This window comes from Diabrotica virgifera, chromosome 8 (genome assembly GCF_917563875.1).
Source record: "Diabrotica virgifera virgifera chromosome 8, PGI_DIABVI_V3a".
Taxonomy (NCBI): Eukaryota; Metazoa; Arthropoda; class Insecta; order Coleoptera; family Chrysomelidae; genus Diabrotica; species Diabrotica virgifera.
The window spans coordinates 88,932,617-88,946,198 of record NC_065450.1 but is presented as its reverse complement, the minus strand read 5'-3'; the positions used below and the strand labels follow the sequence as shown (position 1 = coordinate 88,946,198).

Genomic DNA, 13,582 nt, shown 5'->3' with positions numbered 1-13,582 from the left:
CCAGACACCCGGTCTCTCCCCAAAAAAAAAAGTTCATGGCCCCTCCCGAAAATCGGTCCTGGTTCCGCCCTTGCGTCTACATTTGCGAAAAATTCAATAATAATATGGTATTGCATTTTCACAGAACTGCTCCTCCGAAACCTTTAAAAAAGTATAAAAGTCGACACTGCAACAAAAAATTTTAGAGTTCTTTAGGAACTAGGCCCAAACTACTAAGGGTACGCAACCGTAGATTTTTGAAAGCCGGCCACTCACGATTCTGCAGCGTCGCGTCTTTCAATTTTTATTCGACTAATTGACAAAAATTTTGATCCTATGTGACCCTGGATCGAACAAAATCGTTAAAATTTTACCACGGAGAGACTGGCCTGTCTGCTGCAGTACTACAGAATTGATATCATCGACGATTTTGCCGGACGACACCGCAGTACCGTGAGTGGCCGGCTTTCGATTACCTCTGGACTGGCTGGTGTTCCAATTTTCTTAAAAAAAAGGGTGTTTCCACTCTTACCTTGCTATTATATACTTTATTTATTAGATTATTACAGTTATCTTTATTACCTGATGTTTGGAAGGGGAGTTTTGTTGGGAAGATATTCAAATTTGGTCAGTATCAATATTTGAGGTAGTGCGTATGTGGTAAAGGCGTGAGCGTAAGATCTTGAGGGGATTGGTTATATAGGAATTAGTTTACTCAGTATCTCGGCCATTTTAAACTTTTTAAAACATGGTACGGAATTAAATTGTTGCAATTACGAGTTATGTACCACAATTTTTTCTTTGCAATTTTTTTCGGCGGCCGATATTTTCCGAATTAATAGGAAAATAGTGACCAATGTATAATTATTAATTATCTCGTTTATTATTAATAGAGAAAATTCTATTTTATATATTTTTGATCTCTTCACTTTTTTGCTAATATCAATTAATAATAAACGACATAATTCAATAATTTATCCTTTTCTCCAGTTTCCGCTATATCTCTCCTTAATTCAGAAAATATTGGATGAACGAAAAATTTTGCAAAGAAGAATTTCTAGGAAATCGTATTTGCAATGCATTTGAGTTCTTACCATTTTTGTTTGAAACTTACGGAAATATTGCGCTAAAACGGTTCTCCTTTAAATTCGAGATGGAGGCTAACGCGGCGGTGAGATTCACTATTAAGTTTGTTAGTTCAGAGAGCGCCAAAAGCACTCTAACTAGTTTTAACCCTTCTTAGAGTCTCATCAGAGAGTGCATATTTGATTCTCTCTGAACCACTAAAATTCGGGCTGCCAGTATCGGTCCACAACGAAATAACATGATGGCATGGATGCCGTGGTGGCATCTGCTAGAGACAAATGTCGTCCTAGACGAAGAGAAGGTAAATGCGTGGCCTAAGTGTCCTCTATTTGCTTTCTCCTATTTTCGTCGTCTCTTGTGCTTGTAATATATTGTAAAAGCCGGAGATACAGGATGTAGCCAGAAAGCAGTTTATTGACGAAAAGTCTTAGATTTAAAATATTATTTATTATATTTTTATTTCAATTATTCTAATTGTTTAAAAAGTAGTAAACTTTGTATCTAGGGCTTTTCGTTGTTTTCCTCGTAATACGAGAGATGTCGCTGGATTGCGTCTCAAAAGGTGGAATCATTGTGTCGCGATGGTTTCCCTTAAATAGGCAGATTGTTGATATTGCTTTCAGAGTTATGACTGCATAGCTTCACTGAAGATGCATAGGATGCTGAAATAGCTATATGGAGATGGTGGTCCAACTCTGAATCAAATATAAACAAAAACTGCCTTTATCTTTTTCATCTTTACTCAGATTTGAGTATTTAGAAACTGTCTTTCGGTCCTATTCCTAGACGAAGAGAAGGTAAATGCGTGGCCTAAGTGTCCTCTATTTGCTTTCTCCTATTTTCGTCGTCTCTTGTGCTTATATATTGTAAAAGTCGGAGATACAGGATGCAGCCAGAAAGCAGTTTATCAACGAAAAGTCTTAGATTTAAAATATTGTTTATTATATTTTTATTTCAATTATTCTAATTGTTTAAAAAGTAGTAAACTTTGTATCTAGGGCTTTTCGTTGTTTTCCTCGTAATACGAGATTTGTCGCTGGATTGCGTTTCAAAAGGTAGAATCATTGTATCGCGATGGTTTCCCTTAAATAGGCAGATTGTTGATATTTCTTTCAGAGTTGTGACTGCATAGCTTCACTGAAGATGTATGGGATGCTGAAATAGCTATATGGAGATGGTGGTGAATCAAACTCTGAATCAAATATAAACAAAAACTGCCTTTATATTTTACAAATGTTTTACTTTTAATATTAAAAATATTAAAAATAAAACTATATTAGAACTAATCTTCTGGATACACCATTGGTGGCTTCTAAAATTTGCAAGCCAACGAATTGCTGGAGCTAATAAGACCAAGGGAGATCTATCAGGTTGCATCTCACTTTCCGCTCGTCCAGCACAGTAACGAAAATAAGATGTTGCTGGCATAAAAGTGCTGCTGGCAGCAAAGATTAGTTCACAATACTCAGATTAGGAGTAGAACTAATAAAAATAATGAATAATCGTTTCGTTGTGAAGCGAAACAAGGGCCATCTTATTTTAGTTACTGTGCTGGACAGGCGGGAAGTGAGATTCAACCTGATAGATACCCTCGGCCTTCTTAGCTCCGGCAATTCGTTGGCTTGCAAATTTTAGAAGCCATGAATGGGGTAACCAGAAGATTAGTTCTAATAAAGTTTTATTTTTGATATAGTCGAGGAAATGAAGCTGGAAAAATGGCAAAACGTCGCAATTTTTTCGTCCAGCATCGATTTGTACAAAAATTTGGGATTAGGCTCATTTCACCCTCTAGTTTATTTTCTATATTGAGTACGCTTTTGGTCTTTTAAGGGTGAAAACCACTCCTAATTGTAAAAAATTATAAAATAACATTTTAAACTTTAATATTGTCAACATTTGCTTCTTATTAGTTACATAATGATTGTTTTGTGCTTTACGATATAATATCACAATATTTCAACCCTTAAAACCACCCTTGTTGGAGATATATATGAAAAGTTTACTTATCCTAAAAGAATAATTTCGGCTTGCATCAATTTACATAAAAATTTGGGGTTAGGATCATCTTACCCTATACTTCATATTAAATATATCATGCTCAAGAGCGTTGATTATTTTTAGGGATGTAAACTACCCTTATTGCTAAAAATTATATAAAAACATGGTAAACTTTAATATAGGTAAAATTTGGTTTTGAGTGGTTAAATAATGATTGTTTTATGCTTTAGGATATAATATCATAATATTTCAACCCTTAAAAACCACTCTTAATAATAATGCAATTTTTATAAGTAGACAATTTAATAGATCTATACAGAAAAAAAAGTAGAATTAAGGAATTACAAAAACAATTATTTACACAAAAATACGAAATAACAAATATATAAAAATACACATACAAATAGTTTTTTAGTCATCCAGTATACGAACCGTCTCTGTGGTATTATATACAGTCGGAGAAATGAAAGAATACCCATGAACACATAAAACACGCTGTATTTTCCTGTCACCGTGTCACAAAGAAAATTGCCCAGCGCAAGTACATGTACCCAATAACACTGGGGAACACATTTTTTGTTGAGTAAGATCTGACACTTGTTTTTCGCTAATTTTTGTCATCTGAATCTAAGAATAACCTCAGATTTTGTCTATCACGTCAACTTTTTAAACTGAGGTGCCCATTGAGTGGCCATATCTTACTTTATGAGGTGCCCATGCTTTATCTTTATCACCAAGATTCACTTTAAAATAGGCAAAATATGCTTGTCTGACAAACGTACTAATGTTTGTCCTTTGACTGGGAATGGTAAAACTGCCACATATGTATCAAAACGAATGTGGTCTGTTTTCGCACTTACGACGTGTAGGAGCAGAGGTAGCCATAAGGAAACGATTCAGTTCAAACACACTAAGTAGTTCTATACACTTCAGTAACGAAATACCAAATACTGGCAACCGATACACAACGTTTTACCACAATATTAACTGAGTATAACAGACGTAACTGAACAGGAACAGGCATGTATAGACCAGTTGCAGTTATCAGCGCGTCATTCCTCCCACCCACATAGAAAACGAACCTGACGTGATAGAAGAAAACTAAAAACAGTTTTGAAATCAGCATACCTAATTCTATAGAAAACAGCTAAAAAATCTAACTCAACAGAAATTAAGTTTCAAATTGTTCCCCAGTGTAATTATTACATATGTACTTGCGCTGGCCAATTTTTTGTGTTACACGGTGACAGGAAAATACAGCGTGTTTCATATGTTCGTTCAGTGGTATTCTTTCATTTTTCCTACTGTAGGTACATTGAAAATGTTCTATAAAGGGTAGGGATGGCGGTTTTTGACAAAACACCGGTTTTTGGTACAAACACCGGTTTTCGGTTATACCGGTTTTTTTTGCTTACGGTTTAACCTGTCGGTTAAAACCGGCCAAAAAACCGGTTTTTCCAAAAACCGGTTTTCGGTTTTTTTAATCCAATAGGTTACAATGTTACATTTACAATGCACTTTAGTTTGCGATACTCCACTGGACTCGATATCAATATGATCAAAATTAGTACTATCGAAAGAACATCAATATCAATATAAATAAAACACAATTTTTAATAAAACCATTTTACTCTATTAATTATTATATTTATTTATTTTCTATTATTATTATATATTTTTATTGATTATTACTAAATATAATATAGCGTAAGATTAATATATACATATTGCAATAATATACAATTTAACCCAACCATTTAAACTTGTAAAAAATTTCCCAGACTCTTTCAAATGGGATTTAAAAAAATAATATCAACATAAATATTTTACTTAAAAATAAATTGGATATATTGGTTTAATATTTATAAATAAATTGGTTTGTATATTTGTATAATAGGTACATTTTAACTCATTTAATACTTCCTGTATGGGTGTATCGTTTTAAAAACGTAGGGAAATCCTTGGAGATTCGTATTCGTAATCGGTAATTCGATATTCATAGTCAGAACATTATTTTTGGTAGTCAGAAAAAGTCATTCACCCACCTTCAATGTCAAAAGTCAAGTGTGAAAAATAGATGATGTTTGCTTCTACTTCAACCAGATCACTTCTTATGTAAATACAATGATGATTACAAATACCTTTTCAACGAAATATTATAATAAAACTTAATTGTTTCTGGCTGATGTGAGTTTGCTTCTGTATTTATAAAATAAAATTTGAATTATGGTTTTGTTTGGAATAATTACTTGAGAATAATAATTATGATTGGGATCCAAAATAATACCTAACCTAGTCCTAATCACCGTAAAAACCTTGTAACCGGTTTTTACTTTAAAAAGAAAAAACCGGTTATAACCGGGACAAAAACAACCGGTAAAACCGATTATTGCGAAGTAAAAAAACCGGTTTTAGGTTAAAACCGGTAGGTTTTTCCCATCCCTAATAAGGGGACTATTCAAATTTTTCGAAAAAAAAATTAGTTTTATAAACATAGCTCCTTCATTTTTGGCGATTTGTTTGAAAAAGTTTTTTCAATAAAAGTTTTGTAGGATTTTTGAAGAGTAATAAGACTGTGTAAATTAAATTCCGTAAGATCCCTTAATTTTTAATTGAGGTGGGTTTGAAGGGCTCGAATAAGGGGATGTTTGCTTGTAAATAGATGTTTTAAACAGCTATATCTCGCTAACTGTTCACTGTAATGAAAATTTATGCATAAGTAAATTTTAGCTATTAAAAAAGCTATAATTTAGTAGTCAATCATTTTTTTCGTATCTCCAGTATTTTCGGAGATATTTTGAAGAAAATTATAAAAAATGCAAAATTGCAAAAAATCAATTTTTCTTTAAACTCCAATTTTTCTAAAATTAGGCCTTTTAAATAGATTAAACTTCTTGGGTGTATTGATAATATAAATATAAAAGGAACTACAGAAAGGCGAAGACCAATTTTTAGTTATAATGGTAGTTAGGGGTTGTTTTCACTGTTTTTTTCGTAGAGAAAAATAGGTACCAACTTTTTTGATCATAAGTTGCTCAATTTTTATGCTAGAAACTTTTTGTTATTTTTTTTAAGATTTTATTGTATGCTTGAAAAAATATCATGTAAGTTTTCCTGGAAAAATGCAAAGTTTTCACGTTATTTGGCTTTGATTATTTCAAATTATGCATTTGACGAAAAAACTAACTTTTAACATGCCGTATCTCGGTTTGAATTGATCGTAAAAATATTATAGAAAAACAATTTCGTTTGTGTTACTAAAGGATACAATTTTGATATCTACAGTTTTTCTGATTAAATGCATATTTTTCGAGTTATTCTCAAAAAAACCCTCTAAAAAAGTCGATTTTTCCGTCGAAAAACTGTTACTTTCAACCACGAATAACTCGAAAAATATTAGTTTTACGAAGAAAATGTAAAAACATTTTTTTCCTAAAATTACTTTTAACATCGATTTACATGCTTAAAATGTAATAAAAAATTCCCACCCCCGAGATGGGGTTGCAACTACCCCCAAGGTTTTAGCGAAGAGCAGCATGATATAGAAAATGATCCTTCCTACTATTCCCTACCTTCTGTGAAAATTTCAAGTAAATCCATGCTGGACGAAAAAATTGCGAGCCGAAATGCTTCATTTCCTCGAATAATACTGTTAATATTAAAAGTAAAACTTTCATTCGTCTTTAGCAGATGCCGCCACGGCATCCATGCCATCATGTTATTTCGTTGTGAACCGATACTGGCAGCCCGAATTTTAGTGGTTCAGGGAGAATTAAATATACACTCTCTAATGAGAGCCTAAGAAGAGTTCAAACTAGTTAGAATGCTTTTGGCGCTCTCTGAACTAACTAAAATAAGACGTCTCTTGTTCAGCTTCAGAACGAAATGATTATTTATTATTTTTATTAGTTCTACTCCTAATATGAGTATTGGAAACTAATCTTTTGTGTAATTTTATCGTGCTGGACGGGCGGCGAATTTACAAAAGCTATACTAATTCAGTCATGGGGCGATTGAATTCGAGTAGGTTTTGTATGCAGAATATTAGTTACATATTCTATACTATTACGGTCCACAAATTTACTGTATTGGTGTAGGATTTGAAAGCGAAATTTTTGATTATTATTGAGTAAATGTCTATACTGTTTCAGTCATGTAAGTAAAACTAATCAAGTATTTACTTAAGTGGATTTATTATTATATCATAAAATTTAGATTTATTTAGATAAAAAAAGCTATCCTTCATGTCTAAAACCTAAAATGCAATCATCTGATATCAAGTTTAGTCAATAAGATACGAGGGATGTCAAAAAATATGAATTTATCTCAAGAGTAAAGTATCTTTATATAGGGTGAGGCAGATAACTGGCCTATTAGAAATATCTCGAGAACTAAAGGCAACAGAATCATGAAAATTGGAATAAAGGGGTTTTGAAGGATGATCTATTAAATGAAAATATTTTCATCTCTTTGCAAATTCCGGTTATACCGGAAGTTGCCTATAACTTCGTTTTTTTTAATGGGACACCCTGTATACTTTTATATTTTTGGATTCTCTTCGATGTCTTCTTTCTTAAAATATGAAGTTTTGTAATATTATACAGGGTATTTTAAAAGATAATTACGTTTTTTTGTTAATTTCGTAGCAATATTCACACCCTGTAGAATTGTAGTAGTTTGACATCTAAAACTCTACTTACGTTCAAATGATTTTTAATATACTCTACTGTTGTTAAGAATCATTAGTATAGCTAAATTTTTAATTTTAGTATACAGGGTTGGTCGAAACTCGGAATGAGTATTTTCTGAGTTTTCTTAAATGGAACACCCTGTATTTTTGTATTGTAGTGAAATGATATTTTATAGTACTTTTTTATTTCTTAAGCATTCCCTATACCTAACCGCTTTAATTTGTGAGTTATTGGTGATTCAAGTTAACATTAATTGCAACAAAAAATACGTAAAATTTTATTAGGTTGGCCGTGAAAATACTCAATCCCAAATAATTTTTCAGAAATAAATACATATTAATCCAGACTGGTCCTTAAAATTACCAATAATGGTTTAGCTATGAAAATACCTACGTAGCTAAGATTGTTGGTGCGATTAACAATTAAGCACAAATTAAAGCAGTTAGGTATAGGGAATGCTTAAGAAATAAAAAAGTACCATAAAATATCATTTCATTACAATACTAAAATACAGGGTGTTCCATTTAAGAAAACTCAGAAAATACTCATTCCGAGTTTCGACCAACCCTGTATACTAAAATTAAAAATTTAGCTATACTGATAATTCTTAACAATAGTAGAGTATATTAAAAATCATTTGAACGTAAGTAGAGCTTTAGATGTCAAACTACTACAATTCTACAGGGTGTTAATTTTGCTACGAAATTAATAAAAAAAACGTAATTATCTTTTAAAATACCCTGTATAATATTACAAAACCTCATATTTTAAGAAAGAAGACATCGAAGAGAATCCAAAAATGTAAAAATATACAGGGTGTCCCATTTAAAAAAACGAAGTTATAAGCAAGTTCCGGTATAACCGGAAGTTGCAAAGAGATGAAAATATTTTAATTTAATAGATCATCCTTCAAAATCCCTTTATTGCAATTTTCATGATGCTGTTGCCTTTAGTTCTCGAGATATTTCTAATAGGCCCTTTATTTGCCTCACCATGTATATTTCACAAGATTGAAAATTGTTATTACGAAAATTTGTCTGGACATAAAAATAATGTTCTAATATGCAATTACATTCTTCTAACTGAAAGAAAAATTGAATTTTTTTCTCAAATTACAGATACCCAACATAATTTTAATTTATAATAACTCCAATATTATTAGTTTTACGAAAAAAAGTTATTCTTTATAAAAAATTTTGTATGATCTGGAAACTAAGATACAACCATAATTTATCAAATTGTATCAATTTTATATGAGGTTTGTCAAAAAATATGAATATTGTTCAAGAGTAAAGTACCTTTATAGTTCACAATAGGTTTGTTCTAACGTCAGTTTCAAACGGTTTGAAACCATCAGCGAATAGCGGACCAGCGTGAGTAGAGGGGATAGCACTGGTGACTGTATTATGTTTTCTCACTGACCAACTGTTTGCTGACGGTTTCTGACTAGTTTGACTGTTTGCTAGAACAAACCTAATATTTAAATTTAAAAGATGTAATTGTATACCCATACATGTTTTTTTTTAATTCTGAACAACTTTTTATAATAAAATTTTTCAATATTGTGCAAAATAAAGGTACTTTACTCTTGAGCGAAATTCATTTTTTGACATACCCCGTATAAAATTGATAAAATGTGAAATATTATGATTGAAGCTTATTTTGTAGAACGTGCAAAACTTTTTATAAAGAATAACTTTTTTTGGTAAAATTAATAATTTCGGAGTTATCATACTTAAATAAAAATGATGTTTAGTATCTTCAAATTTTTGTTTTCAATTAGAAGAATGTACAGTCCGTCTAATTTACTTACCGTTGCACGTCATTATCTACGTTAGAGATCTAATTTGACATTGTTGCCCAATTACAAAAAATTCTTGATTTCATTTTAAACCAAATACGTCACACAATTTTTACGGAAGTAGATTATACAGCAAAACAAATTGATATTCAATGTAAATAAATAAAAACTTTAGAGATGGAAAAGAAGAATTAATTTATAATCTTACATTAAAGTACGTAATAAAAACAGTAAATATACTGAAACAAATACTTATAGTAAAGAATATAAACAAATATGAAGTGTCATCACCGCAACTGTCCAATAAATGTTACCAATTTATGCCAAAATATCACCTTCGTTCGATTATAGTTACAGTGTATTCCGAAAAAATGTGCTTCATACAAACACTTTATAATCCATTTATATAAATTAAATGAAACATATTATTGTGTATTTTTTTAAGTTAACATTAATAGAAATCTTTAAATATTATTTTTACGCGTATATATTAAAATATGTCTAGTGGCTGTAATGCCAGTGTACTCGGCAAAGTGATTCTAAAAAAGAACACACCTACCGCCTAAATATTTCGTGTTGGTATCACGGGCTATGACGCGGATGACGTGCAACGGTAAGTAAATTAGATGGAGTATAATTGCGTATTAGAACATAATTTTTAATTTCAAACAACTTTCGATAATAACAATTTTCAATGTTGTGGAATATAAAGGTGCTTTACTCTTGAGAGAAAATCATATTTTTTGACATACCTCGTATACTATTAACAAAATTTTATATCTGATGGTTGTATTTTAGTCTTTATATAAACGTATAAATCTTTATTTATACGTCCATGACTGAAACAGTATAGACATTTAGGTACTCAATAATAATCAAAAATTTCGCTTACAAATCCTACACCAATACAGTTAATTTGTGGACCGTAACAGTATTATAGAATACCTATGTAACTAGTACTCTGCATACAAAACCTACTCGAATTCAGTCGCCCCCATGACTGAAGTGGTATAGCTTTTGTAAATTCGCGGACGGGCGGAAAATGAGATGCAACCTGATAGATCTCCCTCGGCCTTCTTAGCTCCGGCAATTCGTTGGCTTGTAAATTTTAGAAGCCACGAATGGTGTAACTAGAAGATTAGTTCTAATAGAGTTTTATTTTTGATATTGTTAATATTAAAAGTAAAACTTTCATTCGTGTTTTGCAATATTTTCAGTCGAATACAATACCCTGTAGAAATCGATTTTTATTTGTATATTATTAATGATTAAATAACTTTAATCTTAGTTCGTAAAACATATTTGACTATAAAAATTATCATGAAATCCAAAACAATGAACTTTTATAAAATATGGCTCTCGCCGTAAAAATGTTATTAGCTTACATAGGACGCCAGTGGTTCGGATATTTTATTGTGCACACCGCAAAATGTGGATAAATCATCATAAGCGAGCGATAAACTTACAAAACGACATATTATTATTAAAAGGCTGCACCGTACTTTTGTGAAAAAAAAATCGTTATCAAATGTAGCAGAGTTAAAGATATCTACCACTGTACCTGTTTTTTTCATTTATCGTCATATTGTATGTGTGACCTGCTTAATATACCGCTTAATTTGTAGTTGTTATTGTTGAACTGTTATACCGCGAATTTGTATTTGAGTTAGTTAATTAACAAACAGAATGGTAAGTCAATTACTCAATGTATATAATGAAGCCCATATATTTTACTAAACATTTATGTCAATAATTATTTATGTTTATGTCAATACGATGTTCTAACTATATGTATATTATACTGTAAATGTTCTCTCCAGCCCTTGTTCCTATTTCTTTTATGCCATTCGGGATGGCATCAAATCACTTCCTTCGTGGTTTTCGTCTTCTTTTCTTCTCGTGTTCTCTTGCTTGCGAAAGTATTACGACTTTTCTGTCTTGTGGCATTCGTAAAACCAGTCCCAACAATCTAACTCTATGTGCCCTGATTTTCTGTGTTAAATATTTTGGATCTCTTATACATCTCCATAAACTAAGGTCCGATATAAGAACGGAATCCGATATATTCAGTATGTTAATAGTCATTTATGTATTAAGAGCGAAAGGTAATAAATTATTGCTTGATATTGCGCGACGTGTAGCGGAGCGCGGTAATTACTCGAAAGCAATAATGTCACTTTTTGCTTGTTATACATACATTTTTTCTACAATCACTTAATAAAATGAAACAACGCGCGTTTTTCAAACTTTAACGCGCTAGAGCGATAATGTTACGGTACTCAGTAAACGTCAACTTTTCGTTGCCATTGACAAGCGAAAAAGTCTTCTTTATCAAGTGATTGTAGAAAATAGTATATGTATTATGCAACGAGCATTTAATGATGGTCATTATGAAGCGACTATGAGGGATACGAAACGAGCCGCCTAGCGGCAAGTTTCGTATAGAGTACGAGCTTCATAATGATAATTAAATGCAAGTTGTATACTCGATTTTTTCTATTATCATTCACAACAAAAAATATATTCAAATTTATTAATTTTTTAACGCAAACCAATTATGGGCCATTCCACGAATATACATACGTATGTTCCAGACCATCGCGACAACGAATATGTATTTTAGTGTGCAACATAAGAACTACGAAAGAAAATGGCTCTAAGAATTATTCCAATAAACAAGAATGTAATTTGCAATTTAGTTTCGTACTTCTTATGTTGCACACTAAAATATTCGTTGTCGCAATGGTCTGGAACAGACGTATATTCGTGGAATGGCCCATAAGTAGTTTGTCAGTTTGATAGTTTGTTTACATATTGAGAACTGTCAAAGCGTATGTATTTAACTCACCATTGGTCATTGCGCGTGTACCACCTTTATCGCGAATGCCATATCGCGATTCTATTGGTTAAAAATCTGTATCGTAATGAAAATTTGTATCATGATACAAATGAAGTTAATTATGATACAGGTAGTGAAATCATAATTGATATATTATATCATAAGAATAGAAAAAAATTATAAAAAACAAGGGGTATCCGATATCATTTTCTCCCGACTATAATTAATTAATAATTAAAAAATGACTTTTTTTCATTATTTTCGATTTTTTCATGCAGCCTGTATACGGTTTTTGAAAACCCTAATTAGAATTTTATAAATTAGAATAGAATCGAATATGGGCTATTCCACGAATATACGACTGTCTTGGATTATTGCGACAACGAATATTTTAGTGTGCAACATAAGAAGTGAGAAAGTAAATGGCTCTAATAACTTTTCCAATAAACAACAATGTATTTTGCAATTTATTTTCGTTCTTCATAATTTGCACAGTAAAATATTCGTTGTCGAGATAATCCACAACAGTCGAATGTTCGTGGAATAGGGTATAGAATAGAATAGAAATATGCTTTATTGTCACTGAAAATTATACAATTTTATGGACAAAGCTTAACATAGAGTCAGAAAAAAAATAATAACAATAACAAATACAATTTTCTGAAATTTGATAAATCGTCAATACAAAAAAACAAGTTAATAAAGTAAAGAAAAAACAAAACCGATATATTGCAAAATAAATTGCAAATTAAACATACAACAAAATAAAATACAGACAATAGGAACTAATTAAGCTGCTGCATGTGACACCCAAATATAGATAAATATACTTTGGTTACTTGTACATTACTGTAATTTCTTAGTTAGTCATTAAGAAACTCTTGTACTAAATAATATGGTATTTTAGATAGATGAGCTTTTGTCATTTTATGGAACGGGGAAAGATGTTGCAGATTTGAGTTGTAAAGGGAGATGGTTGTATAGTTTTTTTTTGCGGAATATAATATAGATTTCTTTACTAACTCAGAGGACGGGATCGCTAAATATACATCAAAAGTTGAATTTCTGGTGGAGTAGTCATGATGAGGCCTTGCTGGAAAGACATGCATTAAGCAAACAGTTTCTAAAATATATAAAGACGGAAGGGTTAAAATTCCGTGATCTTTGAAGTAACTTCTGCAATGTGTT

The 13,582-nt window shown here is 31.4% G+C and overlaps 1 protein-coding gene across 5 annotated transcripts in view; it reads left to right on the top strand.

Moving 5' to 3' along the window:
• LOC126890792 (glycoprotein 3-alpha-L-fucosyltransferase A-like) overlaps positions 1 to 13,582 on the top strand; it is a 319,356-nt gene that overhangs the window by 104,109 nt on the left and 201,665 nt on the right. Inside the window, exon 1 of one of the 5 annotated variants that reach the window (XM_050659983.1) lies at positions 10,982 to 11,244. The exons of the other annotated variants lie outside the window; for them this stretch is intronic. The gene's annotated coding sequence lies outside the window, so the exon portion shown is untranslated. Of the gene's footprint in view, positions 1 to 10,981; positions 11,245 to 13,582 lie in introns of those variants that run through there. 5 annotated transcript variants of the gene reach the window in all.